At 35.8% G+C, this 25058-nt stretch overlaps 2 pseudogenes; both read left to right on the forward strand.

The window, feature by feature from the left end:
* Positions 1 to 10446: 10446 nt before the first annotated feature.
* Positions 10447 to 11578, forward strand: LOC125216139 (metalloendoproteinase 3-MMP pseudogene; annotated as a pseudogene).
* A 4047-nt stretch (positions 11579 to 15625) lies between these two features.
* Positions 15626 to 16617, forward strand: LOC125209373 (metalloendoproteinase 3-MMP-like; annotated as a pseudogene).
* Positions 16618 to 25058: the final 8441 nt, after the last annotated feature.

Here is a 25058-nt window from a genome sequence, read left to right on the forward strand (position 1 = left end):
ACTTAGACCGATCAGTCGAACTTTAGCTCACAAAGAATTTAATAAGCTCGGGCCTTTTTAGAGAAAACCCTCAAGTGTTAGTGTGATGGCATGACAATATTTTCATTTTATGTATGTATATTTCGACAATGTGTTTACAGAGTATTTTTATACTCAGCCCTGCATATATTTCTAAATGTGCAGGTTGAGCAGTGACGATGGAGAATGCTGAGCAAAGTTGATGATTTCCTTTTTATTTGAAGTAGAGGCTCTCGGAGGAGCATGTCTTCACACATGTGACCTTGTTCATTCAGTTGCATACTAAGGTTTTGGATAACATTGACTGTTCTCCTATACTCTGATAATTGAATAGTAAAATTCCATTCCAATTCTAGTGATCAAGAGTTAATTTGAAGTTGTTTCCACTTTATTTCTGAATGAGTATTGAGTCACTATTTATCCCCTTTTTGTCCCTCTCTTCTTATTTTCCACCCCTAGTCACGGTTTTCCGGCTTTGCTATCCTTAGCAAAGTGCGGTCGTGACATATTTAGAGAACATATAGGTCATTCTTAGTAAACAAGTCATGATAGTAAGTATGACATAAAATGATCTAACTATGACATCCGTATTTTTCAAATCCGAATTTTATGAGCATGACCTAAAACAAACTAACAATGTTTTAATATGACCTAAAACAAGCTAACCATGACGGGTTCAACAGTTCGGTCTTTAAAATTGGTTCGACATTGATTATAACTCTTCAAACATATATAGTAACATAATTAATCTATCTATGAAAAATTATGTTTCTAGAATCATACTCCACACGACTAGTTTTACCATTTGGGGTCGTCCTCCAGAATTAAATAAAGTTTAAATATGGAACGTTTTTCAACAAATAATAATTATACACATCATTTATAATGTGGACCTGACAAACTCATAGTTTAGGATGTTTAGGTGGGTGATTATCACGAGTTGTTTAGTAATTTGAGGTATAAAGTTTAGGTTTCACCCACTTATTTGCTATTTTTAGAGAGAACTAGGTTGTCCAAGTCTTGATGCAAAAATAGGTCAAAAACGAACTTAAATGGAGTTGAATGCGACAATACAGAGAATTAGCCCGCCCGGGCATTTTCTAGGCGTAGAATCACCCGCCCGAGCGTTCTGGCTGGAAATACACATCGAGAGACAGAGAGTTCGCCCGGTCGGGCATTTTCCATCTGAAGAAACGCCCGCCTGGGTGTTTTGAAGCGAGTTTTGAGTTCCAGACAGTCACAGATCACCCAGTCGGGTGTTTTTGACAGACTCCTTATTTTGCCCATTTTTCACTCCAAGTATAAAATGGGACTTCACATACTTCGAACCCTAACTTCCCCAACCACGATTTTGAACAGAAACAAGAGAATGAAGAGGATTTTTAGGCGAAGGCCTCTCAAGAGATTGAAGGAGAAGACCCCCCACCATCAATCCCACCTCTGGGGGGAAGTTCTAGTTTATCTTTCTATTGTGTTTTCTTCCATTTCCTTTGTAATTCCTTTTGTTTTTGTCTTTGTGTTGGTTTTGTTGGTTATGAAGCTCTTATTATCTAATTGCTTAGCGACCAATTTGATACATCTTGTTCTAATTGTTGTCATCGTGAGATGCATGATTAGAATGGTTAGGTAATCAACAACTCCGTGTATTACATGTGATCGAGAGATGCATGAGCTAGAGAGAGGGCTTGGGTCCGTTGTTCTTGGGAGTCGGCCTTGACTTGTAAGGAGGAGACTCCGACATTAGAGTCCGACCAACGAGTTAGATGCACCCGAGAGGGGGTCTAACCAATTATTCTGACTTTCCTAACCACACATGAGACCCAATAGATGAGCATGACCCTAGGTGACACCCGTGATCCATACTAACAGATTCATATCCCTACCTTTCCCAATTTATGTGAAAACCATATTTTAGTTGCTTTATTTAGTTAATTGTCTTTACTTTCTTATTTGCTCTTTGTTCTTAGTTTAGGAAATCCAAAACCCCCTTTCCTAGTCTAAATAGTATTTGACATTGCATTACAGTATTCAAACCGGCATTTTAGTCTTCGTGGATCGATAGTTTTAGCTTGCCACGTGCTACTTATCCTGTACACTTGTGAGTGACATTTTAATTGCAAAAATAGCATGAGTCAGGACCCCACAATTCACTAACGCTCATTTCACTACCTTTTTTCTCTTTCTCTTACTTTTTTTCATCTCTTTTAAAACCCGTGTCATTCACAAGTTTGTCAATTTTTTGGGGATGGAGGGAGTATATTACAAAAACATATTTTTGTGACAAACATGCACAAACCGTATTGCTTTTGGAGGGCCTTTCTTTTGGAGGCTTTTCATTTACTAGACTCCTAGTTTTTGGGCAACCTTTTTTATTGTTGGATTTTTCAAAGTCTATTAACTGAGCATTGTCAATTAATTCTTTGGCCCATTACCTATAATATTTGCTCCCAGTATGGGCCGATTCTAATCGCTCAGTCCCTTAAATTTTGTCGTATTTTTTCATTGTCATGCGTCCCACAAAATTTGTCACGTTTAACATTTTTATCATTTTTAGTAATGGACGTCATATTCCACTAACTCATTCCAACTCACATTTTATTATAAAACTAATATATAAAAGTAGGACATACTCTCCATTAACTTTTTCAACTTACATTCCTGTCAAAGTGTGACAAAATTTAAGGGACAGAGGAAGTATATAAAAACTTATAGTACTAGTATTTGATGCACTTTTTATTAGCACTAAATAAACCTGCAAGTATACAGAGTATATATAGTATAGCTAAAGGTTAGTACTGGATATCGAACACGGGGAAGACGAACACAAAGTGTCTATCCTCTACTAAGACTCATTTACTATCTAGAAAAACAAGTAGGTTTTGAAAACTTTTGGAAAACTAATAACAATAAAAAGCATAGACCAACTAAAAGCAAATAAAACAAGGAGAAAGACGATAGAGACAAGGGAATCCCAGGGATGTGTGTTCACAGATATGGTTATACAAAATTCCAACTACAATACCCTAGCACAGTTGTTGCTTTGAAAGGACGAGTCACCTAGCTTATGCTCATGTGATACAAACGTTGATTACAAAATTAGTGTTGTCAATCCTAACACGTAACTCCAAAAAGCTCCTAAGACCCTTGAAAAGTCCTCACTCTCAATTAACAGTGTCGTTTTAAGGGAAGCTAACTCTAGCGTCTACTAAGTGGATCTAACTCGCTAGAACTCTGTCACAGTTATGAAGCAAGTTATATTAAATCATACAAGATTGTGTGACTCAATCATGTAGCATCAAAACTACTTAGGGAAGAAACAAAGTAAAAACAAAACGGATATTAAATAGAAAAAGGAATTTGTATAACCAAAGTTGTTACTAACACATCCCTAGAATCCTATGAGTTTAGTTACACATAATTGAATAAGGTAAAAACATAGATTGAAGGGAAGACAATTTGAACATAAAACTAAAGCAAATAAAACCCGTACGTTGAATCCTTGTCGTTCTTGATGTTCTTGAAATCCTTCTCCAACTCCTTGCACAAATGAAGTACTCTAGGTCTTGATCTCTATGAAGTATTTTGCAAAGAGAAGTTCTCTCTTTTTGATAAAGCTTGAGGTCTTATTTATAGGGAAAAATCAATCCTTGTTGTAGAAGGAAATGATCTCCAAAATATGGTAAATCTGGGCGCAAATCTAGGGCTTCTCGGATTCGCCGCCTTTCTCCGGCGGGCCGCCGCAACTTGGCCGGCGGTCGCCGCGTTGGAGTCCAGAGAGTCTGTTCCCTCGGTGGCGGACCGCCGCACATCTTCCGGCGGTCGCCGGACAAGACTTCTCTTCCAAGCACATTTTTCCGAGGCGGACCGCTGCATTGATCTGCCCGCCGGGCGCCGGCGATCGCCGCACACAACCGCGGCGGTCGCCGGTCGGCGTCTGACTCCAGATTTCCAGACTTTGCGTTTTGGCTCCCTTTTTCAGCTCAATTATGCACATTTCTCACAAAACACGTCAAAATACCAAAATAGATATAATATGCAAATAATGGACGTGTAGAGTGACTTTGACATAAAAAACGGACCAAATAATGGTCTTAAAACAGTGCAAAATCCGAGCGTATCAGTATTTAAGATATATTCCCTTAGTCCCACAAAATCTGTATTGATTCCTTTACAAACTAATGGATGCAAACAAATAGCACGCCCCTCCTCTAATCGAGCTTTGTTTTTTTTTTGAATTTTATAAAATTAAAAATTCAAATAATATTTTTTAATGTATTAGAATTATACTAAATAATACTCCCTATGTCCCATTAAAAATGCAACGTTTTCCTTTTTTGGTTGTCCCATTAAAAATGAAACGTTTCCTTAAATAGAAACAACTCTATCTCTACTTTTTCATCTCTCTTACTTTACTCTCTCTTCATTAACTCACAAAATAACACTACATAAAATTCCATGCCCATTCTCAAAACAAATAACGCTAAATGTGCATCGGACGAGGATGATACTCATATAAGGTATGTAGCATATCATTTATAATTGGTAACTTAATAGTTACTACATCTTTATTTAATTATTTTTATGTAATATTAAAAATTATAATTATAATATTAGTATATGGAGTAGTTAAATGATACTCTCTTCGTCCCCAAATAAGTCTCCTTTTTTCCGTAGTGGTCTCACAAAATTAGTCTATTTTTATTTTTAGCAAACTTTTTTTTCCTTATGAGGTGTGCCTTATTTTCCATTAAAAATATTTCAAATTTTTTCTTTGTATCTTTTACATACTTACCGATTTTGCATTAAAACACTCGCACACTACACACACTGCACACATTTCACGCGCACTACATACATTTCATACACGATACACACACTACACACATTTCACACGCTACACAGACACTTCGCACTTCACACTTCACACACTACACAAAATTTCACACCACGCATGTTGGCAATTGAAATAATTGAAACATAAAATGAATGTAAAAAATATCCCACATCGGTGTACCAAAAGAGCTTAATCCACTATATAAGTTTCATGGGCCCCTCCTCCTATAAACAATTGGTTTTAGGATGGAACCCATGGATTTCTATCATGGTATCAGAGCGGGTCGCCGACTGTGGGTCAAATTTGGGCCGAAATCGAAACATAAATTTGGGCCTTAACTGACCCTAAACCCAGCAGTATATTTGGGCCGAAACCGAAAAACTGACTGACCTAGCAGTAAATCTGGACTTAAAATTTGGGTCAAGAGGTTCAACCGAACGAAAAAAGAATTGGGCCAAGTGGTCCAATCGTGAGTGAGGGTGTTGACAATTGAAATAATTGAAACATAAGATGAATGTAATAAATATCCCAAATCGGTGTACTAAAAGAGCTTAATCCACTATATAAGTCTCATGGGCCACTCCTCCTATAACCAATTGGTTTTAGATGGACTAAACACACTTCTCTTACTACACGCACTTCTTACACTACACACATTTCTCACACTTCACACACATTACACACACCACATCCACTTCACACACTACACACATACACTACATAGATTCCAAGTATCCAATTTTTAGATTATTTTTTGATCTGAATCGAAAAACTTAAATTTGCCAAAAGTTTAAACCGAACCAAACCAAATTTAAAATTTCAGTTTGTGAATAGTGTATGTGTAGTGTGTGTATTTTGTATATAGTGTGCGTAGTATGTATTTTGTGTAAAATTTGTGTAGAGTGTGTATTTTGTGTGCAATGTATGTAGTGTGTGTTTTTTTGTGTGTACTGTATATAGTGTGTTTATTGTGTATAGCATGTGTGTAGAATGTGCAATGTGAGGATTGTATTTTTTTTGTGTAGTGTGTGCAATGTGTGTATTTTGTGTGTTTATTGTGTATAGCATGTGTGTAGAATGTGCAATGTGAGGATTGTATTTTTTTGTGTAGTGTGTGCAATGTGTGTATTCTGTGTATAGTGTATGTATTTTGTGTATAATATGTGTTGTGTTTGTATATTGTGTGCAGTGTGTGTATTTTGTGTAGTGAGTGGAATGCATGTATTTTGTGTATAGTGTGTTTGCAATGTGTATTTTGTGTATAGTATTAGTGTGTATGTAATGTGTGTAGTGTGTGTATTTTTTGGATAGTGTGTGAAGAGTGTGTATGTATATTTTATATAAAGTGTGTATCTATACATATATAAAGGGGGAGTTTTGGGGGTATTTATGGAATTACCAAGGGACTTTTGGGGGTATTTATGTAATCACAATTCTTGACACTAGAATGAAATTCTCACGAAAATTAATTAGCTTCTGCCACATGAAAAGGTGCTATAATTTCTTATATTCTTTAACATAAATGACATTTTTTAATTTTTAGTTTTCTTAGTTTCGTTCAGAATGTGTAGTAATAATAGTTCGCTCTTTTTAATTATCATTTCATTTTCTATCTGTGGTCATTATTACTTTTAATGGTTAATTCTGATTTATTGTAATAAGCAACACATTTTTATTAAATTTTTGGTAATTCATGTATTTTGTTTAAATAATACACTTCTATCTATCTATACACATATAAAAATGAAGTTTTGAAAATATTTACAAAAACTGCCTAACTAATTTTAAAATTATAATCTAATTAAAATTATTCTTTGTTAATGAATTTAAAGGGAGTTAATGGATACAAATAAATGCCGTAGTATTATTAAACATCACGTTTATTGAGAGAGAAACAGTTTTTCCGTTTCAAAAACTCCATGAATTCCATTATCTTCTTCTTCCCACACATTTATGCCATTAATTTTCTATGCTTCTTTCAACTTCTTTTTTCCTGTAAATTCTGGTATAGATGATGATAATGGATATGGATGGATGAGGTTTTTTGAAGCTGCGCGACAGCAATGGGGAAGGGAACCGGGAGTTTCGGAAAGAGGAGGAACAAGACACACACACATACAACTGGAGTGTGAAGGCCATCCGTAGAAAGACCACCTGAACTGGTCGCACGAGGTACCTCCGCAATGTACCCCTTAGATTCAAGACCAATTTTAGAGAAGGTACCAAGGCTGCACCAAGGAAGAAGGCCGCAGCTGTCTCTGCTTAAGGTCAAGGGTGCATTTGTTCCTGTTTATCTTTATTTCGATCTTAGAGGACAGTTTGATTTTTGGGATTGACATTTCAGCACCTTTTTTTATATAAGTTGTTACATTATGTTGGTTAAAAAAAAAAAAAATAATGGATATGGATGAGCGCTTGCAAGATCTCTTGTAATCTGCCGAGAAAGGCTCTCGGGTCTCGAAGTGCTATGCGAATGCGAGCGCAAGAATGGATTTGATATTGATCTTTATTTCGATCTTAGAGGACAGTTTGATTTTTGGGATTAACATACTAATTACTAGACATGGACGGTTTCAAGCTTTGAGAGCATGTCAACCTGGAGATGGATCTTGCAATCTGGCGAGCGAGGCTCTAGAGTCTCGAGTCTTGATTTGCTACGCGAGCGCAAGGATGAGTTCGATATTGTGTATTTTCATTATATTGTTTACTATACATGTTTACAGCCTCTTATTTATAGAAACAAGTAAGGCATACAAATAAATCTCTATAGAACTATTTTTGGTTGCAATATAAATCTAATATTGAATTATTTCCTTTCCTTTTTTTCTGTGAATTGTTTCCTACTTTGACATATTCTTGACTAAAAAATCGATGTCAATATCACAATGATCAACAAATTCTTTAGTTAGCTTTTGTATTTTTATTTTTTCATGAATTAATTAAAACGTTAGAGAAATATAATATAGATGATGGTCACTTTTTAACATTATGAGTTAGTAAAAATTGAAAAAAAAACAAAAAGTTTTTAAAGCAAAATAACATAAATGATATTGGCTTATCAAATCTTAAACATTAATATTGACGATGGTCATTTATTTAAGACAATTTTTTAGTTACATATTTACAACCAAGCTTTAAGTAAAAAAAAAACTCTACTATCAGTAAGGATTATCAAGTAGGCCGACTAAGTGTAAAATATCGAATATCGAATACAGATCTAGAACCCCCAAAATAGAATAAGTGATCAACAGAGTAAAATTGAAGTGGGACAAAGGGAGAATTTTATTGATATTTGGCTCATTTGTTGGTCATGATGAGTACTCCCTCCGTCCCGTATAATTCGGGTCACTTTGACTGAGCACAGGTTTTAAGAATTGTAATGAAAAGTGGGTTGAAAAAGTTAGTGAAATGTGAGTTCTACCTTTATATATTAGTTTTATAATGAAATGTGAGTAGGAATGGGTGAAGTGGGACAAATTATGTGGGACGGACCGAAATGGAAAACTGGGACGAATTATCCGGAACGGAGGGAATATATTTTAAAGTTAAGGGTTTATGATTTAGGTTTCAGGTTTGGGTTTTTAGTGTATAGGGTCACTAGATTAAAATGAAATGAAGCTCGACCAAGAAGTGTCTCACCAGTGCAATCTTAAATTATAGCTCTTGATAAACAATATCTTAAATTAATTTTACATTTCATATGCTACAAAGTTGGGGATTTTCAGTTTTTCGATAGTATATTTTAGTCATTTACAAAAAAAGTTCTTATTTTTGAAATAATTTTATAAAATAATTATTATTGTTGGAAATTTAGAATATATCTATCTATATATACATATATAAAATGGTAGTTTTAGAAAATTTTAAAATAATGTTGTTTTAATTAAAAATTATCTATCAATTAAAATTATTTTTATTATTTGAAAGGTCAAATAATTATAACTCCATATATAAAATGGGCCAAATATCAATAAATAAGAGGCTGTAAATATCAATGATAAATGCAGTTTCATCATTTAATTTAAAATTGAAAATTAATATTTTAAAAATATATTAATCTGTGCATAGCACAGACGTGATACTAGTTTTATATAAAATGTGTGTAGTGTGTGTGCACAAATTCTTCGAGTTTAATTTCATATCAATTACTCTATATGATTTGGTATTGAATTATTATTCAATTCATTCCTATCTAATTTCATAGAATTCCTATTATAATTCAATTCCGTGCACAAATTTTACTTGTCGATAAAGTTAAAATATGTTCCATTCTTCCCTGTTCATCAACTTATATTGATTCCACCTCTTCAACATTGTTTCTTGGACCCGCCGTAGACTACGCGGCTACGCCCTACTAACCATGTTTCATAGAATTGTGTATTACAAGTGCAATTTCCTTGCAAATACGCAGTCGAACAACTTGTATATTTTTCCAACGTCGTCGTATGGGAGTCAATCTTGTCTCGATCAATATCGCTATGCTAAAAGACAATAATAACTCGTTTTGATCCATTTTCCAAGCCCAATAAAATTAACTAAATTGGAATTAGGAATATTTGACATCGTTTTCAACTTGGCAGTCGAATTAAGCAAAGATACATAACTTTAAATTTCTAGGTAAATGCAAATAATTTCCAAAATAAAGACTTCATCAAGTGGAAATTACTTAAACTCTTCTTCGAGATTCGTACTTTCTAATTGCACAATTAATAATGTGATTGACAGCCACCGAAAAAGAAAAGAAAATAGATTGGGATCTTTTGGCTTTCCATAGATTTTAGGTTTAATTAATTCTATTTAGTTTCGGATTTCGTAGTTTTCTTTATTTTCACGGTGGAGAAGAAGACTTAAAAACCAAAAGGATTTTTCCTTAATATTAACTGATTGAAACTGAGTCGGAACAAATAAATTAACACCAAAGTTATGTAGTTTCCATAATGGAACATTGAATTGGACACCATTTACGGGACATTATAAATCTCACTTAAGTCTCTTGTTGCTTTGTTTTTCGATACAGTACTTCCAAAATGGTTGCCATAAAAATTATAAATACATCAAATTTACATTAACTTTCGATTTTGCCATTTTGAACTGTTTAGTGACCTAATTTTGAACTGTCGATTTTTAGTGACCTAATTATTTAAGTTTCAATTAATCTCATTGTTTCCTAACCTTCAAATAAAAATAAGATAGAGATATTTATTGGTTGATACTGTTAAGCCCATAGTAATATTATAAATTGTATTTGTTTGGAAATCTTAATTTATAAACAATCAAAAATTTTATGTAATTACCTGTGTTTAATCCATTTATGATTTGAAGCTAATTATTTCTCACAATTCTCGTTTCGAAACCTACAACAATAATAGTTTACATGGATTACAATAATTTTTTCTTGATGACCTGGTCTTTGTTTACCAATTAACTTATTTTACACCCAATATTCCAAGTCAAAGTCAGTCAATTAAGACAATCAAACCCAAAAATTAAATTATTCTTGACTTCTTCTGTTTATATTATTTTCCTCTGCCAAGCACAGGCTATAAATATGTACAATAGATACCATTAACATGTATCACAAAACAAATTATATACTTTTTTCTTTTTTTTTTCCATTGCTCATTCATGGCTTCCAAGATTTTTCAGCCCATCTCTTTCATTTTCCTCATTTTCATACTACTTGCTCCAATTGGCCATGCCAAGAGGAGCACCCCAAGTGACAAAAAATCATCCTCTTTAGATTCCTTCAAGAAATTAAAAGGTTGTCACAAGGGAAACCACACAAAAGAGATCCACAAGCTCAAAGCCTATCTCGAGCAATTTGGCTACCTCAACTATCCAAACAAAACTCATGCCACTGATGATGATTTCGACGATATTCTTGAATCAGCCCTCAAAACTTACCAAAAAAACTACCACATCAAGCCCTCAGGTATTGTAGACGATGCAACGATATCAAAACTGATAACCCCACGATGTGGGGTACCTGATATCGTTAACGGCACTAACTACATGCAACCTCGTGGCAAGAAACACAAGTCTAGCTCGAGCAACATCCACACAGTATCCCATTACAGTTTTTTTGATGGAAACCCTAAATGGCCATCTACTAAAACCCATCTCACTTATAGATTCTTGTCCAATGTTCCCTCATATGCTATAAACCCTGTGGCAAGTGCCTTCCAAAAGTGGGAGTCTTCCACCCACTTCACCTTTGCACAAGTCCAAACCAATCAAAATTCTGATTTGGAAATAGGGTTCTTTAGAGGTAATCACGGAGATGGAATTCAAAACGCTTTTGATGAAAAAAGCATAGCTCATGCATCTGCACCACCTGGTGGAAGGTTCCATTACGACGAAGATGATAAATGGTCCGTTGAGCCAGCTGCAGATGCTTTCCACCTAGAAAGTGTTGCACTTCATGAAATCGGACACCTTTTGGGGCTTGGACATAGCTTGGTTAATGCAGCAATCATGTATCCTACTTTCAGCCACGGAGAAGTCAAGAACTTGGACGCAGATGATATTGCAGGGATAATAGCTTTGTACAATCATTAAAATATTTCATATATAGTTGTCAAGTAATTTATGTGTTTTCGCATGTGAAAATAATTTCCTTATACTGGAATTTCTGTAATAGGAGTAGTATTCTGTGGTTCTATTTAAGGTTTAGTATGTACTGAATGTAATATAGTCGAGCATGATATAATTGCACATTTCCGAGCATGGTATATTTACAAACAAAAATTAGCATCTTTGGAATTGCATTAAAAGATGTCCTTAACCATATTTCTTTTTGGCATTGACTCCAAATTAAAAGGAATGGCAACAATCAAACTTCCTTCAGCTGGAACTTTAACAACTTTAATTAACGCCAACTTATTTGCAAACAGCTCCTTGGTAGATTGTTATTTGTATAACTACATCCACATATCTCCACCGTAGTTATGTAATAAAATCTCTTAGCACAATGGATTTTGCACCAACCCTGCTTTTAAATTCAATGTTCTTGTATATGAGGTGGCAAGCTAGAGTTATTAGACGGTACATAATTAAGATATTAGGACACTTTACTCTTCTAGACAATCTTTTTATTCTACTTTGGATAACTTCATTACTCAAAATGTTCCTACTTGTATCTAAGGTCATGCTAAAGTTTCAGATATCTACATTTAATAGTGATACACTAATTTTTATGCAATTGTTAACTGCTGATACTTGGATAAATAGGCTGCCGAGAGGAATTGGTAGAATAACGACAAGAAATTCATCAGTGCACATCTGAAGTATTTTCTTGATCCTAAACTTAGATTATGTTAATGCAGCAGGAAATCTCGATCCTAAACTTAGATTATGTTAATGCAACAGGAAATCAAAGAATTGCGGGAGCTGGTAAAGATCCTTGGTCAAAAATTTCAAGAGAGGAGAAGTGAATAGATTTAGCTTGCGTTTTTGACATTTATGTTTTTGGAAGTAATCATTTAGGAAGATTTTGATCATTCATTTGGTTGTAAAACAATACTTATTTTTTGTTTTATGTAAAATTTTGAATTTTGTTATTCTTTTGATTAGTTTCATATAATTTTTAAAAAATAAACTCTAATATTAATTTGAAAAAAAAATAAATGTAAAATTTTCTGAAAAAAATATCAATTTGCGAGCACAGCTATGCTTGCAAATAGACAAGAAAAATTGATCTATTTGCGAGCACATTTGCGAGCACAAAAGAGGTTCTAGAATATTTGCGAGCAAAAAAGGTGCTTGCAATGTAATAATTCGACTAGAAGATTTTGCAAGCCATTTTGCTAGCACCGGCCAATGTGCTCGCAAATTTTCAGCATGTGCTTGCAAAAGTGCTACGAGCCAAATGGGAAGCACCCTTCGTGCTCGCAAAGTGCTTGCAAAATGTCATTTTGCAAGCATATTTGGTTATTTGCAAGCATTTTCGTGCATGCAAAATACTCCCTCTGTCCCCCATTAGCAGTCACAATTTGACTGGGCACGGATTTTAAGAAATGTAAAGAAAAGTTGGTTGAAAAAGTTAGTGGAATGTGGGACCCACTTTTTTATATTGGTTTTATAATAAAATGTGAGTGGAGTGAGTTAGTGGAATGTGGGACCTATATGATAAAAATGAAGTGTGACTCTTAATCGGGGTCGGAGGGAGTACCATTTTTTTTTGCAGTGTAGTATGAAAATGAGGAAGATGAAGGAGACGGTCTGAAAAATCTTGGAAGCCGTGAATGAGACATGAAAAAAATGTATCTATTGTACGTATCTAGAGCCTGTGTTTTGCAGAGGAAAAGAATAAAAATTGAAGAAGTTAAAGAAGAAATATGTGTTCATCATGTTTTCCATGAAGGAGCAAACATATATATTGATGTACGCCTTCATTTCATATGAGTGGTGAGAGTTGATAAAACGGAGCTACTTGGTCCAACAGGCTATTCCATGAGGAGCAAGCACCCGCAAGTGACAAAATTCCCTTTTAATTTGATTTCATATAATGTTGTAATTTAGTTTTCTACACAACGCGTACTCGGTGTTAAATTGATTGTACGGTTTTATATTTGAGTCAAATAAATAATATCGATCGTGGATCTTAGAATGGGCCGAATACACATTTAGTTAACTGTAGAAACCCAACCTTTGTGAATTTCAATGTCATTTATTTTGGGCCTTAAAAGTGTCGAATAGCCCGCTCGAGTTTGGAAAAGTGTTATATTCCCTACGTCCGTCATTAGTTTTATAGTAATGTAAAGGAAAGTGAGTGAGAAAAGATAGTGAAATATGGGGCTCATTTTTATTAGTTTTATAATAGAATGTGAGTGGAATGAATTAATAGAAAGTAATGTGTACCTATCATTTGTAGTAAAAATGAACCGGGACTCCCAGTAGCAGACGGGAGTACATGCTATAATGTTGTATTTGAGCTTGAGCTAGCATAAATGATTGGTTCGAAAATTGATCTACATATCTCACATTAGACCTTATACAATATTCTCTCACGCTTTCCAATGACCTCCGTACCATTTCATGGAATTAAGTAATTGGTTTTGTAATATAGTCCTATAAAAATAGACGCTCTTTCTAATTTGGCACGCACGTCCTGTTAAATTAATCAACTTCTATTTCTAGTAAATTTTTTCTCTTTAGTAAGATGGTCTCTTTCTCCGGGTCTCTTTCTCCATTAATAATACTCCAATAACTTTTTCTTTCTATATCTCATAGTTACCGAACTATACAATAAAAAATGTTCTGTTCCAAAAGTGTCTGTTTTTGGAATTAAAGAAGTATTAATATTATAGTTACATGTGGCAACAAAATTTCCCTATGTTGCGATTGCTAACAATATTTATCGAGCACAACATAGGGTATAAGGCAAAAGTGCCCGGTAAAGGAAATACCGAGCATTTTTTGGGCATTGAAAGTGCTTCATATTAGGCTCGTCGGTAAATTTCGGAGTACTTATCAAGCGCAACACAATGAGATTCAGAGCACATGGCACTAAAGGTAAAAATTTGTACTCTCTTGTTCACATATGTTGTAGAAATCCTTGCCATGTAGTACATGCAAAAAAAAGAAATTAGGCACGCCCTACCAAACACGTTTTAGTGAATATGCTTTTACAATTGCAATTTCCTTGCAAATAAGCAATTGAACGACTTGTATATATTTCCAGTGTCATCATTGCTAGGAAGTCAATCTTCTCACGATCAATGCGCTAAATGGGAAAATGACAACACGTTTGCAGATTGAAGGTTAGATATTACAGATTTATTTTGCCAAAACCTTCTTTATTATGCATCAGTTTATTTACCAAATCAAAACAACGTATAGGTTCCAAACCCTTATAATAGAAGGAAAACTATTGCAATTTTCAAAACCCTATCACATTTTTTATAAATCCTACATTTTGAAACAGTAAACATTTTTTAGTACTTATGATTAATAAAAACAACAGGGTTTATAAATGTGAGAAATAATTATTGATTTGTACCTAATTATTTCTCACAATTGTCGTTTTGAAACCGCAATAATAATTGCTCAAAAGAATTGGTATAATATTAGGGGTGGCAAATCGTGCGTGTCGGGTCGTTATCGTGTCGACACGATAATGACACGAACACGATAACAACAAACACGAACACGACCCGTTAAGAAAACCTCAAACACGAACACGAACACGAGCCGCTACCCTCAGACACAAACACGACACGAACCCATTAACGACACAAACCGTTTCGGGTCAACACGACACGAATACGACACGAACCCATTAATGACACGAAAATAAGTATTGAAAAATGAAAATAATAAGAATAATAATATTAAAATATTATGTGTTAATAAGAATAATAATATTAAAATATTATGTGTTAACGGATAACACGAACACGCATTGTTAACGGATAACACGAACCCGACACGAACACGACACGAACATGACACGAAATTTTCGTGTCCTTAATGGGTCGACCCGATAAGGACACGAACACGATAAGCTCTGACCCAAACCCATTAATTTCGTGCCGGTTCGTGTCGTGTTATCGTGTCGTGTCAAAAATTGTCAGCCCTATATAATATGTTGCGCCCAAATATTCCAAGTCAATGTCATTCACTTAAAGACCTATTCAAACTACCAAAATTCTTCTTTCTTGACTTCTTCTATATTCTTTACCCCTGCCAAACACAATAAATACGTGTAATAGGTAGCATTAACATGTATCTCAAAACAAATTAAACATTCTTACATTTTCTAAGTACTCATTCATGGCTTTTAGGATCTTTCATCCCATTTCCTTTATCTTCCTCATTTTCATTCTTCTTGCTCCAATTGGCCATGCCAAGAGGAGCACCCCAAGTGCCAAAAAATCATCACCTTTTTTATTTCATCAAGAAATTAAAAGCTTGTCACAAGGGAAACCACACAAAAGATATTCATGAGCTCAAAGCCTATCTCGAGAAATTTGGCTATCCCAGATATGAAAACAAAACCCATGCCACTGATGATGATTTCGTTGAGATCCTAGAATCAGCCATCAAAACCTACCGGAAAAAACTACCACATCAAACCCTCAGGTATCGTAGATGATAAAACGATATCAAAAATGACAACCCCGCGATGTGAGTGCCTGATATCATTAACGGCACTAACTACATGCAACCTCGTGACAAGAAACACAAACCGGGCTCTAGCAACATCCACACAGTGTCTCACTACAGTTTCTTTCAAGGAAACCCTAGATGGCCACCTACCAAAACCCATCTCACTTTTCAATTCTCCCCCAACTTTCCAGTAAGTGCTGTAGCTCCCGTGGCACGTGCCTTCCACAAATGGGACTTAGCCACACACTTCACCTTTGCACAAGTGGGAGCCAATCAAAACTCTGATATGATCATAGAGTTCCATCGCCGCGACCATGGAGATGGAGCCTCTTTTGATGGCCCCGGTGGAGTCCTAGATCATGCATTTGCACCTACCAATGGAAGGTTCCATTATGATGCCGACGAGAGGTGGTCTATTGGCTCAGTTGCGGGTGCTTTCGACCTAGAAACCATTGCGCTTCATGAAATCGGACACCTTCTAGGGCTCGGACATAGCTCGGTTAATGCAGCAATCATGTTTTCGGGGATCGGAGCCGGGCAGATCAAGAATTTGCATAACGATGATATTCAAGGAATAAGGGCGTTGTACGGTCGCTAAAATGCCATATTACTTTATGTATTGTTTGCATTTGAAAATAATTTCCCTATGTTGGGATAATTGTAATACTAGTAGTATCTAAGGTTATAGTACTTGTTTGCTTTTATGCTGTCGTAACTTGTATGGTGTGAATTTGGATATGTAATCATCATTCAACAAGTTAATTATGTAATTTTTCTATTTTGGGATTTGTAATAGGACATGTTCTTGTGTTATCTAATATACTCATAAGTACTCCCTACATCCAAATATGGCCCCTTCCTTGTGCAGCATGAATTTTATACAACTTTATTTTATAGCAGTGAAAATAAAGTAAGAAAGATGGAATATAGTAGACATAAAGATATTTCCATTTTTAGTAATTGAACATCTTAGTTGTACAAAACAAAAAGAAAAGTGGGTCATCTTGAGTGGGATGAAGAGTGTACTATAAAATTGAAATTCCTAACATTAATTAAATTATGTTCTACTCACTTAAATAATTAAATTACAAATTATTGAATAAAATGTCACTACAAAAAAAAACAAGGTATACCGAGAACCAAAGTGCTCGGTATAATGTAAAAATTCTCGGAATATCGTGATACACCGAGCACTCTCAGAGCATCGAGAGTGCTCGGTATTTGCTTCGTCGAAATTTTTATGCGAGCATCTTAGTGTGCTTCGTCGGAATTTTTGTGCTAGGTATTTTTTCAAGCATATATAAGTGATGCTCGGGTATAACTGTGGAAATATGATTTAATTAATATATAAATTTATTAAAGTAAATTGTCTACATTGCGAGCACATTTAAGATGCTCGAAGCTAGGGGTGGCAAATCGTGCGTGCCGGGTCGTTATCGTGTCGACACGATAACGACACGAACACAATAACAACAAACACGAACACGACCCGTTAAGAAAACCCCAAACATTAACACGAACACGACCCGCTACCCTCAGACATGAACACGATACGAACACGACACGAACCACTTCGGGTCAACACGACACGATAACATATATTGAAAAGTAATTAAATATTTAAATGATTTAAATGAGATATGGCCGTATGAGACTATGGGAGTTAATTTAATAAGTATTGAAAAATGAAACTAATAAGAATTAATAATATTAAAATATTATTTGTTAACGGATAACACGAACCCGACATGAACACAACACGAACACGCATTGTTAACGGATAACACGAACCCGACAGGAACACGACACGAATATGACACGAAATTTTCGTGTCCTTAACGGGTCGACCCGATAAGGATACGAACCCAATAAGATCTGACCAAAACCCATTAATTTCGTGCTGGTTCATATCGTGTTATCGTGTCGTGTCAAAAATTGTCAGCCCTACTCGGAGCATTCCATTCACACTCCCTGTGATCACCAAACACCTTTTAAAATTGAAATAAATAATTGGTTTAAATTCCGAGCACGTGTAAAGGTGCTTGGCATTTTCCGAGCACACGTATACATGTTCGGTATTTTCCAAGCATAGGTAAAAGTGCTCAGTATTTTATATAGATGATTTATGATTGTATATGATTGGGTTCGATACCACAACTAGCTTTTCAATGAAACTAATCATTCTCACAAAAACTTGAATCAAATAATTGGTTTAAAATCGGTATCAGTCGTTCAGATCGCCCACGAGCGGGGGGTTTCATGGCGCTATTGCACGCCATTTCAGAAGGGCGATTTCTTATTTATTTATTTTAATATATTTTTCTATCTTTAAGTACCTTCATTCTTCTTCTGTACCTGTAGTTTTTAAAATCATATTCGTATTTTAATCTATGTTACATATTTCTGAGTCCATGTAAAGGTGCTTGCATTTTCCGAGTACTAGGTAAAAGTAATCGCTGGTTTGCCGAGCACAAGTAAATATGCTCAGTATTTTTCCGAGCAAAGAAAAAATTGCTCTGTATTTTCCGAGCACAAGTAAGGTGCTTGGATAGTGTTGGTCGGGAAATAGTGTTTTTGTTGTAGTGAGTAAGTATGAGAGAGGGAAAAGTGGAGAAGCAAAGAGAGAATAATGTAGGTGCTAAAGTAAGAAAGATGATTTTTTTTTTTTTCAGAAAAAGGGAAATGACTCACTTATAGTGGGATATCCCAAAAAGGAATATGACTCGCTTATCTTGGGATGTGGAGTATTATTATAGCAATTTTCTTTAATATATTCAAACATAGCATAGTAATCTATCTACGAAAAATTATATTTCTAGAATCATATTTTTGTGAGAAACAAACGCTCAAACCTTTTTCTTTTGGAGTTACCGGGTCCATGTGTGGGCCGGGCTTGCTACTGATGCTCGTTTTTTGCTGCGTTGTAATGGGCGGTCAATGGCTTTTCCTTTACTAGACTGGTAGTTTTGGGCAACCTTTTTGTTGTTGGACTTTTTCAAAGTCTATTTATTGAGCATTTTCAATTAATTCTTTGGGCCATTACCTATGTTTTTTGCTGTCATTGTGGGCCGATTTTTTGGAATATTACGTACATCATTCTTCTTGAAATATTTTTTGAGCAAAAGATTCGGGTTTAAGATGAGGGCTATAGGCGTCATAGATTCATAGTAGATTCGAACTCATGGCTTGGTCCGGACATCAACTACTCTAGCGCTTAATGGTCAACACACGCACACGATTATAGGCCTTTCTAATAATGCGTTAGGCAATAACTTTTTTATTACTCCTTCTGTCCCTCAATATGTGTCTCACTTTTTCACTCGGCACGAATTTTAAGAAATAGTATAGCATAAATGAGTTGAAAAAGTTAGTGGAATGTGAGTCATACTTTTATAGAGTATATTAGTATTATAATAAAATTCGAGTAAAATGAATTAGTAGAATATGAGATCCACTATCAAAAGTAGTAAAAATATGAAGTGGGCCAGTCTGCCATTTAAAGTCTTGTTTTGACTCGAAACGGGTTTTATGAAATTGTTTTACTTTGTAAAGAAAAATGGAGAATTGAGTTAGTGGAGTGTGGGCTTCACTTTTATATATTGGTTTTATAATAGAATATGAGTGTAATAATTTAGTTGAATGGTGAGGACCATTTACTTAGAGTGGAAAAGAACAAATGAGACGGATGAACTATTTGATAAGGGATAAACCAAAATGGAAAACTTAGACACCTAATTGAAATGAAGGGTGTAGTAATTTTGAATCGATATTGCAAGTACCTTAATTAGCATTGGATTCCTTCCATGAGAGCATGGAGGTAGTGATTGGAATTATTGCAAAATGCGTAGGAAACAGGCTAAAATTGTACTTTAATCAAGTTGTTATGCTTTCAGCTTGAACAAGTAATTTATAAACTCCCATGACCAAAATATTAAAGGGAAGTATATGGTGTCTAATCACAAGAAATGAATGTTATCACTACACACTTCACGTTTAGGATTTTCTGTCGCCACGCTTTAGGTTTGAACATATATAAGTACTACAAACAACTTTAACTAAATTTCGGAACCTAACTCAAATTTGGCACGGAAATTATAAAACACAAATAATTAATCCAGACTTATTTTTAAGAATGTATTATGTAAAAGTCATTTTTTAAAAATAATAAAAACATTGTCTCGTACGAAGCTACTTAAAGTTAGATCCTACAGCTATACTAAAAATACATTTGATAGTTCTCTTTTATAGGGACACTAGTATCACCCACACCCACGTGTGTTGCATTACTTGAACTTTTTTTTACACAAAAGTAAAAATATCAATTAAGTAAACAAATGATAAAAGATAATATAGAATTTATAAATACAAACAAATTTAGTATATAGAGTTTATGGAACTTGGCTAGTTACTAGCCGTGAATCAATCCCCCTTGAGATTAAACACGAGCGATGTGAGGACTTGGTCTGGTGGCAAATTCGGTTTGTTTTCTGTTTCTAACTTTGCACTGCAGGTCAACAAGCAGCTGGAGATTGCTAGCTCTCCACCACACCAGGGAATACTTGCATGGAGAAATGTTGCACCACCACGAGCACAACTCCACATGTGGTTTCTCCTCCATGGAAAACTCAATACTAAAGTCAGACTCTACCGATTTGGAGTTAAAGGGATTGATGATGACCGATGTGTGCTTTGCAAAGAGGAACCGGAATCTATTAAACATCTCTTTTTTGGTTGCAAGATATCCAGCAGCTTATGGTACTCATGTGGCGAGCGATGGAACATCTCCATGTGTCTTCCTAATCAACCAAAGGCATGTCTTCTCTCCTGGCTTGGCGCCCCGTTTAGAGATCATGAAAAGAGGATTTGGACGACCATGTATTATGTCATTTCGTGGTCTATATGGGACATCCGCAATAAGGTTGCCTTTCAAAATTTCAACCCCATTTGGGAGGTTGAGAAGAAGCGACTTTTTTGTCGTCTTGAAAATTGGATGAAAGGACGTGGCCAGGTTCCGTGGCGGCAGGAGATTCGGCTGTTAAGGTGAGCGCTGCTTGAGGTGTTGTTAGCCTTACTCTGCTTGTGGCTACCTTCTGGTGTTAGGCTTGTTTTCTTTTTGTGTTTCCTAGATAGTCTCCGTTGGTTGTTGTTTGTTTTTTAAGATGAGTTGTTTGGTTCATCCGTTGAGAGCTTTGGGAGGTGTTTATTTTTGTCTTTGGTGCTGATATGTTTGCTGGTAGTTTGAGGGGGTTGGTACTGTTATGGTTGCCTCCCTCTTTTGTTGAGTTTCGATGTATTTTTCCGGCTCGCCTTCTGGGCTTGAGCATTTTGCTTAATCCAAAAAAAAAAAAGATCATAATACAAACCAATTACATTAGTTAAGAAGCAATCTTGATTATGTTAATTTTTGGTAATGTTAGAAAAATAAAAATAGCTCCTATATTGTCTTATATATTATTTTTAATAAAGAAATACAACAGTTGATTAGAATGCAATCAAGAAATTAAAAATTCAATAAGAAATGGAATTCAAAATAGCATGTGCTCAAGGAGCTTTGCCCCCCGTCTAATGGCCTCCATCTCCATCTATCTCCAATAGCATTCATCTTAACTGCTCATCGTCTCCAATAACTTTATCGTCTTGCCATCTTTTCTATCAGGCCAGTGTGCCCCCAGTTGTAGGTAAGAACTTCAAACAAAACACAACTACAGATCTTATATTGCAATTTCGAAATATATTTGCATTTGTGAATTGTGCAAACACAACTTTGCGTTTACACTGTTAAAAATTGTAATCTGCAAGAGTTCATGACTATAAAATTTCACAAAATACTCACCAATTCCAAAACTAAAATTGGCAAAGGGAATGCTTCCATAGTTTCAGTCGTTGACTAATGGTTGTAAGATCACTAAGGAGGTGAATCACACAAACAACAAAAATTAATAATATAATAATCACACAAAAAAAAGCATAAAGTAGATCAATATAAAAAGATATAGCAAGAACCATACCAAAATCAAATTTTCTTTTTGAGAAAATTCAGTGATGTAATAGGCAGTGACGAAGCCACTATGGGGCTTGGGGGGCCACTGGCCCCAGCTAATGTTGTTATTATTATATATATTCCCTACAACTACGTAAATTCTAAGGTAGTGCATGTCACGACCACAACTTCCTAATAATAGTGAGTGCATCTATAACGTGACTAAATAACACTTTAGAGGTAATAAAATGGGATAAACATAAATGATAAGTCGGGCTTAGAACATTAGTCTCATAGGCGAAAGTGATACAAGGTCAAAATAAAGTCAGAGTGCGGTCTAGGTTCATAGACTCCTAGTACAAAATCCTAATGCAGCGGAAAAGTCCAAGACAAAGTAGTATGTATGAAGACATACTACTCTGGGCTACCTAACTACTTATTGGATGATCATTCCCAACACCTTCGCCTCCACGTCCACGTTTAACCTGCACATTTGAAAATAACATGTAGGGCTGAGTATTTGGTATACTCGGTGGGCACATTGCCAAAAACAATTCTATTTTATTTGTCACGCCATAGTTGAGTGATCACAGGATTTTTATTTAAACGGCCCGAGTCACTAAATTCGTTCCTTTCATAAAGATTTTGATTGCGCAATCACATTACTTAAATACCATATCTGAACTTTGTGTGAACCGGGAATGTGGCCACATTCCACGACGGTCACTGGACCGGCCAACTCCTATGTTAGCTCACGGTCCCCTCATGTGTACACTAGTCCGAGTAGGGTTTGTGGCCCTACTAGGACCCGAATTTGATTTAACTAAATTGGCATAGCCAAGCAGATAGGTAATCATAAAACAAAACATGGCATGACAACCATACTTAGTAAAGATTCACATTTTCATACTAAAATCACGTTTTGAAAGAATGCCCACCTCAAAAGCTAACTCCTTTTTCCGTAAATTTCTTTAACTTGGCCTTAGACGACGTGCGAAGACGTCCCTTTAGAAAATAAAAAAATACTTAATTAGACTTTAAGAAGTCAAGAAAATTAATTGTGAATGCATCCTAAGTGCGTGCTCTTTTTATTCTTTTTCTTATTTTTCTAGAAAAAGTTCTAGAATCCTTGACCATTTATTAAATCAAGCGATTTCATTTATTTAAAAAAAAAACTATTCGCTTAACTAGAGAGTGTTACCTCCTATGCCATTTACTCAGGCACTAAAATAAACTCGAGGTCTATTCATCGTTAGCGTAAAATTTCTTAAAATTAATTATTCGAGCACTTAAGCTAAGATCCGGAAAGTTCTGTTTTTCTTGAAAACAAATACTTGAGCATTTAATAAAGTATGGATTCTTGGAAAATCCCTTGTTAAATCTTTTCTTTTGAATTTTCTTAAGGCCGCCCATGGCGTCGCAAGGCGTCGCCGGTCGGCTTTCACATCTTACTTTAACATTTTTCCATCTTCGAAAACTCGATAAATTATTCGGGAATTAATTAATTGAGCTCCAACTCAAGTCCTTAAATTAAATTCCAATCCAACACAAATAATCCTCGGCCCAATTATTTAATCTTGGTCCATGGTCTATTTTCCTTTTAAAACATCGGCCCACTTCCAATTAGTTGCAACAGTCCAACAAACAAAAACTCTTGGCCCACTATTACTTAAATTCCCTTGAGTCCATTTTATTCCACTCAAATTGTTAAAGTCCAACCCAAGAATTAAATAAAAGTAAACAGCCCAAGCTTTTAATCCGATGGGGCTAGTCCACTTCTTATTTAATTACTTGGCCCAAATAATTTAAATGCATTAGCCCAAATTCCATCTCCTTCCTCAATCCATCGTCACTTCTCTCTCAAATTCACATTCCTCACCATTTGAAATCCCTAAAATTGAATATGGAGAAGAAGCCTCCATCGTCTCCTCATCTCTCTTTCTCAAATTTTCCTTCTCCAAATTCTCATTCTCAATTTCTAAATCTCTCGAAATATTTCTCAAAGAACAGAAATCCCCAAATGGAAGAAATGGAAATCCCTGATTCTTCCCCCCTTCGTCTCGGCTACATCGCCGCTCAGCTGGGTCGCCGGAGCACCGCCGGCTCCAGCTCCTCGACGTCACGGAGTCGCCGGCGGCTCGTGCCAGCAAGTTCCGCCGTCGCCGCACGGCTGAGGCAGACGCTCTCGGTCCCCTTCGCAGGCCAGCGCCGCCGCCGCCACCTCGCAGCGCAGCCCTCCGTCGTTTCGTTCTTCGCCAGCGAAATCGCCGACAGGGGAAAGGCATCGCCTTTCTCCCTTCCTCCGGCGTCCTCTGGTGATTCACGCCCGGGCGTTTTGGGGCCTTGTCCGGGCGTTTTCACTGTCGTCGGGCGTTTTGTTTGTTGGACTGCGCGGCTTTTGTAAAACGACCATAACTTCCTCATCCGAGCTCTGATTGAGGCGTGCAAGCTATTCACGCGAAGCTCTTTCAATGGCGAAGACAATGGTGGTCTTTGACAAGCATTTGGACATCATATGGATAGGCGAAATTTTGCTCGAATCTGATCCCAGTTGCGGCTTGGCTCTTTGTCACCTCTTTCACCTCACTTTCCTTGGTTTAACGCTACCCGGATTCGTATTATCCTCTCCTTCTTTAGGGCCTTTACAAAAAGTACAACAAAACAACAAACTTTATAATAACAAGAACTTGGCTCTGATACCAAATGATGAGAAATTCCAAAAATAGCCCAAGACTTGTTCTTGTAAAAAGCAACACAATTAAAAACTACAAAAAAAAAAACACTGCAACAATAACATAAAAACACATTAAATTGAAACTTAAATAAATATTACACTAAAAAGGATAGGTGTTCCATTCCATAAAAAGATAGAACAAAAATAGAATGAACGAGGGGGATCGAAATGGAAGAAATTAAGGAGTGAACAAATGACCTCTTGAAGACCGAAGGACCTCCACCAAAAAGATGATGGCAACCCTTGGCAACTTTCATCCAAGTAACCATTTTTATCGACTCACTCGCTAGCTACACGACACTAGGGTATATTTTCGTTCAAGCTCCGCCATTAGAGGTATACTTTTTTGAGCTCCGCCTCTAGGGTATACTCTCACTCAAGCT

This window comes from Salvia hispanica, chromosome 3 (assembly GCF_029641045.1).
Source record: "Salvia hispanica isolate PSC_SH4W2 chromosome 3, Shi_PSC_v1, whole genome shotgun sequence".
Lineage (NCBI taxonomy): Eukaryota > Viridiplantae > Streptophyta > Magnoliopsida > Lamiales > Lamiaceae > Salvia > Salvia hispanica.